Below are 6,576 nucleotides of genomic sequence, written 5' to 3'. Positions count from 1 at the left end.
CAGACGTCTCACCTCGATAGGAGCTGATGGTACAAAGATGCAGCTGTGATAAAGGTGCTTGTCTCTTTTGGAAAGCCAGACTGGGCCCTGTATGTTGATGTCCTCCACCAATCAAGGTGGAGAGACCATCAATGCCACGGCACGAGTCGATGCACAGGGATACATCGGCCAGCTTCTGAAGTATGAGACTATACTTACAGCTCAGTGTCACGTCACCAGTCTCTAAATACCTTCAGACAAGTGGGATGGACATCCTGACAGCTCATCGGATGGGTGCGGCTGAAGGATATGACCAGAGATTTCCAGAGTGTCAAGACAGTGGCCGACAGATTGTCCAGTGGGCCAACAATCAACCACAGGACTAGAGTGAGGAGACTGAGCTAGAGGTGGAGACCACTCTGCCACCGAAACGGGGAAGAAGGAAGAAATTCATGCCTGGAGAGATGTCCCAAGATTGATGCCGAAACATCATACAAGATTGAGGTCCACAATCGAATCATGGACACAGTCGCAGGAAGCACGCACCAGCGTTTTCCTCAAGAATGGCACTTTGTATGCTGATCTAGCACTTCTGGACCCGAAGAACTTCAGCCAGGTAACTTCAGCCAGGTAACTTCAGCCAGGTACAAAGCGAGCTCAAAGGTCTGGCACGACAGTCCAGCTGAAGGCATCAGTATTTGAGGAGTACACAACCAAGACAACAGAACCTGGGCCAGAGGATGCTGAAGATGAGGCAGAGATGGTTTACAAAAAGTGCTCATGTTGCAAGGACTGTCCAATCTGTTGCTACTGAGTTCTGAAGCAGTACAACCTCCTGACAGATGCATACCACATCATAGGCCTTGCATACAGGTTCCTGCTCACCCTCTCTGTCACACAAGCAAGCAAAGCTTTTCAATGCTGAAATATATATCAAAAACATGCTCAGAAGCTCACTCTCTCAACTGCACCTGGAGGCTTTTATGTTGATGGCTACTCAGATGTTTTGCAGATGCTGGACAGTGAGAGAATCATAGATGGTGTTGCAGAAAAGAGTGAGCTGTTGCAAAAACTACTCATGTAGTGAGGTAATAATAACATATTGTTTTTTATTACCATGTGACTATAATGCACCTGGGGCGGCAGAGTTAGTTTAGGTTCTGTTACTTAACTTATTGTTTTGTTATTCACCTTCAACACCCCTACACACACACACACACACACACACACACACACACACACACACACAATCACACACCCAGCATGCAACTACTGATACCACTGATGTTCACACCACACCGTATGTTCTGTTCATTTCTACAATATAGTTCATACTAATTGTCCCCTCAGATTCCAGTTTCTTTATTGTGTGGTTTTTTCTCTGCTGACATTCATTCCTTAAGGCTCTGTAAACTTATATAATCTGATACTAGCCCAGAGTTATGCATATTCCTCTAGCAATACCTACTTACAATAGCCAGTATCATTTTATTCCATGTGTCCATCCCGGCAAATTGGTGGATTCAAATGTTATTAAAAAAACACGTATGATGTAATTTCTTTGTAATCATCGAAAAATAAGTGTATGGGTATTTTTCCAAGTAGGCCACTGACTGGTCGATACGTGCGCTGCATTGAGTGGGCAACGCGCCGTATATTGAGTCTGACAGTAACTCCAGGGCCACTTTTTCCCCCCAGTCCGCCCCTGGTCTGAACCCATGACCTTTTTCTATCTCCAGTCCCGGAGGACTCAGAGGACACAGCGGAGGGAAGGAAGGGCGAGACAGAGAGGATGGAGCGGGAGAAAGAGAGAGAGACAGGCAGAAAGAAAGAAATGTTCACATGAAGGAGGATAGATAGAGAGACAAATAAATACAGAAAAAAAGACAAAAAACATAAAGAGAGACAGAGGACAAGAAGACAAACAGGGACAACGACCCAAAGAGTCAGAAAGGTGGGAAAGGGAACGACAGGAGAGAAAAGGCACAGATAGAAAGAGAGACAGAAAAAGAGAGTAATAAAAACAGGCAAATCTTAAAGAGAGAGAGAGAGAAAAAACTACAAGATAGAAAGAAGGAAAGATAAAAGGAAAAAAAAAAGACGAGGAAAGAAAAAGAAAGATAAATTAATGGAATTAAGGCATAAAGACAAGAATTAAATATAAAAATCCCACGCCCTTCAGACATCTTGTGGCGTGAGACTGAAGACTTTGGGCTTTAGCGGACTGTACGTGTGATGTCTTCAAGACTGCGGCCGGGCCTTTCTTGTGAAAGACGTATTGTGAGCTGTCGCTCTAATCAGAGGTCACCGGGGTCGCCCGACGCCAGGGAAGCCGCATCGATGAATGTGATCCAATGGAAGAAAAGAACTGGATAGGGAAGCAAAATCAATGCGATGATATGCATCCGTAGCTAACCTTTAGCTCACCACAGGCCTCATCCTTTAAGTGGAAACAATCAATGCTGTGATCAATCAGTGTTTAACTGAGTGTGTGTGTGTGTGTGTGTGTGTGGGAGGGGGGGGGGTGAAAAACTACAGGATAAATAATCAGCGTCAACCTGACGCTGCCGTGATGCAAAAAAGCATCATTTTCGATGGTCGCGGCACAAACAATGTATTTAAGTCTGCCCTCCTTTGGAAAAGGTAAATAGAGTGCTAGTCTTTCATCCAGTGCAGAGCCAGTGTTTTGTCCTCGGTCCGGTCACATTAAAACAAGGAGCTCTATTCATCTGGACGCACAGATTCAAACCGGCAGCTCCTGATTGTGACTGGCGTCTTGCTTTGTCAGCGCTGCTGCTCCCTCTCGCTTCCGAAAGGCCCTGCAGACAATACGCTGTTTCTGATTGTGCAACAGCGCACGGAAAAAGGAGGGGGACGCGTCACACGCTCACACCCGCCTCCGACATCTACAAAAGACACAAAAAAACGCTGTGAAGACGGCCGGCACAAGATAAGCAAACTCGGAATCTATGGAGCAGTCGTCCCATGTGACCGGCCGCACCGACAGACTCCCTCATTGCATCATGTCAGTCCACATCACCACGACGGACTCTGTGTGTCTGCTCGGTAAAGAGCGGCGGTGGAAACGACTTAAGAGGGTGAAGTGCGCCACTTTTAACTCATCCAAGTCTGTGCCCAGGTTTCCAGATCTGAGGCATTGCCTCTCGAGATGTCACTTGAGGCAGCGTCAACGTTGAAGACGAATAACTATCTGGTGATGTGGAGTTAGAAAGAAGTGAGCTTACTAGACGGTGTTTCAATAACATACTTCAATATCCGAATAGATTGGTCAATGTTCGAGGTGAATTGTGGGTAATGTAGGCACCAGGTTGTGAAATTTGGGAAAAGAAACCTTGACTCCTACAAAGTTATTGAAGTGCAATGCTACATTTCTTTTAAGCTTTCAGAAAAGAACCCATGATGGATGTGCTTGAGATTATCTCATCCTGGGTTTGGAGACTACAAATTAAAAAAGCCTCAGTTGTAAATTAGGGCTGTGAAATTGAAAGATTGTATATTGTACCAGGCAGGGAGACGCAAACGAAAGATGCCATTGAATGGCATTTCTGGAGCCTGACACATTAGGGTCTCAAATAGTAGTGGTAATAATAATAATAATAATAATATCTCAATCTCTGCTCCACTAATTTTGTACATTATTATTATTTTCAAATGGAGGCCTCAAAACTTTTTGGAAGGTATCCCGTTAAAATAAGAAAAGCTGGATCTTTGTTGGATGTTTTGCTCTCAAAACGCTGGTACGCATGTCGACATGCAGTAGAAAGCGATGTCCATACGGAACAGGAAATAAATGACATTTTTTGGTTTGGGATGAAGAGGAAAGAGCAGGATGAATTCGGGTGAGGAGCAGTTTCGTGCACAAAAAGGATCTGAGCTTGTCCGACGGGCCATTGACATCAAGTTAAAATCTTGTTATGATCACTGACAGTGTGGCCATTGACAGGATCATACATGTCAGTACACAAGACACATTCATCTTTGTTCGTCTGTTATTTCAGCTCAAAGCTTGAACCAAACACATTTACTCTACGATATCCGTTGTCGGGCAGATGGTGTTAGTTTTGCTTGTAGATTGTGTGTTTTCGGTCTTTGGGAATCCCCCGTCTATATTTCCGGGTTGCATCTCACACATTCTGTAAGCCATCGTTGCAGTAAGCCGGTTCAACCCTGGGATTTGAGTTGTCCTCTACTTCTCTTCCCATCCAAAAGCTGTCTGATCCAGAGCCAGCAGGCCCCCCTGCACCCAGGAGGCAGGCTGTCAAACGGGGCCGAGCAGAGCAGCAGTGACAGGCGAGTATCCTAATGTCACCGTGTGGACGCGACGCTGTGGGAGGACTGCGCTGACGCAGCGCTCCGAGCATCGCAAACTGTTGCGCTTTGAGGCAACTTTGCAGCTTTATCCGGACTGCGGCGTTGTTAAAGTCATGGCTGTCGTGCATTATGAGGCATCGCGAGGCAGGGAGTCTCTTCGTATTGTCAGAGACAAACAGACAAACCCTGGTAATCCCTTTCTTTCCTGCGCTGAATGTCTTTCTACTCTCCATCACCCGGCGCTGTGTATTTATAGAGCTGCTGTGACTGCTGCTGTCCACATAGGCGAGATAATCTTCACATTATTCCCAGTTTAGACACGGCTTGAGAGCCTCATCCAGTTAAACTCAATCCCTGACTGCAGGTTGTAATAGCTCCTCAAAACTCAGACACTGCTCTATTGACTTATGCAAACACATCAGTTCTAAACTGATCAACTGATTTATTCTGTCCCCCCCGGACAGAATAAAAATGCACTTTACAACCAGGAAGGCGCACTCGGTAGAGCGCAGAATCTCCGCCAGGTGTGTCTGCAACGACCACCGCTGTAGTGTGTGATTGAATGAATACAACCAGTGCTGTAGAGTCCATGTTTTAGCTAGTCAACAGTGTGCACACTGGTAGTTCCGTTAGCTGTTATCCAAACAAAACGTTAAAAAACAACAACAGTAAAAGTGAGTCGAAAAGTTACTTGGTAGTTGCGTGGCCAAACACAGCGTTAGCCAAACAAGCATACAAACTGTTTCCTCCACTGCGTATTATAGCTAACGGTACCTCCGGGGTGGGGTGGCTAAGAGTGGTGAGTGAGGGGTAAGCACGCAGTCAATGACAGTAAATAAAACATGTAATAAAAAGTGTTTGGAGAAATTGTGAGTCACACCAATCATGAGAGAGGACGCAACTATAGAACTGGCCACCCACAAATATTGTGTAGTATTCTGCAGCAGGATGCCAGATTAGCCAGATGGTGCACACCGAACGCACCACCTCTCTCCAGGATGCCGCCTGGAGGAGATAAAATAACTGCAGAATTTGTCAGTGCATACTCAGAGCTTGTGCAGTAGCTACTTTTCATGCCGAAAGCTACATAAGAAGAGTGATATATCTTATGTCTGTAAGGTAAATATGAAGCTACAGCCAGGACATGCTATAGCCTAGCTTTGCACCAAAAAATGGAAACGGGGAAACTGCTATTTTGGCTCTGTCCACCTACCAAACCCTCACAGTCACACTTAAAAGGAACTGCTTAGAGATTTGATGCGTCTTCAAGCGTTGTTTTATTCACAGTGAAGAAAGATCACTCATAGTGTCAGACATTTACAGCCCAGCGTTCCCCCCTCTCCTCTTCCTCTCCTCCCTCACACTGCTGCAGTCCAACCATCCACTCGCACACATTGGCTTTGCACTCAGCGTTATTGCAATGATGCTGATGAGGGGGGAAAATGGGGCCGTATGGTCTCTCTGACAAGATTAACTTAGTAAAGGACCCGGCAGCTTGCTTTGCAAATAAATCTGGGGATCTGTGGACATTTAATAAATGTGAAGGCCAGTACATAGTGAATGTTTTGCAAGCTGCTTTATCAGCGTTCTGATAAAAGACAAGACATAAAATCAGCTTTTCATTACCTCTCCATAAGTTCCATACAAAAAGGTTTCTGCCTCCTATGTATTCACTTACAGCTCAATGGCTCCCCCTTCTGGCTGCCAACATTTGACCCCCCCAGTGACTGTAAAATGGGTCTCAGACTATATGTCATATTAGCAACATCATGTTATCTCACTGCCGAGCACACTCGCATCCAGAGAGGAGGAAACTGGTTCAAAAAATCTCCTGTATGGTGCTTGATTGGAAGGCAGCTCCCTGGTATCAGATGGTAGACTTTCCATGAGCTGGTTTCTAACTTCGTGCCCTTGCTGTTGTGATTGCCAGCGGAGGCCGAGCGAGGCCAGAGGCTCCCAGATGTGGATGCAGCACAGCAAGCTTGAAGCTGAGAGAGAGACAGCGTTTCTTCGAGGAGGTCTTCCAGCACGACGTGGACGCTACCTGTCCTCGGCGCACCTGTGTATCCGAGATACAAGAGGCTGTGAGTGGGACTGGTGGCGTTTTTTAAAAAACATGCACAAATACACACTCGTATCCAGATGCACATCATTTCACTGCTTCCCCTCTTCCTGCAGCTCCAATTGGCAGCATCTCGTCCATGGAGGTGAACGTGGACTTGCTGGACCAATGGAGCTGATAGACATCTCTGACCAGGAGGCCTT

The sequence above is a fragment of the Cyclopterus lumpus genome, chromosome 5 (genome assembly GCF_009769545.1).
Source record: "Cyclopterus lumpus isolate fCycLum1 chromosome 5, fCycLum1.pri, whole genome shotgun sequence".
Lineage (NCBI taxonomy): Eukaryota > Metazoa > Chordata > Actinopteri > Perciformes > Cyclopteridae > Cyclopterus > Cyclopterus lumpus.
The sequence above is the reverse complement of the archived record's forward strand: the minus strand, read 5'-3'. Positions refer to the sequence as shown.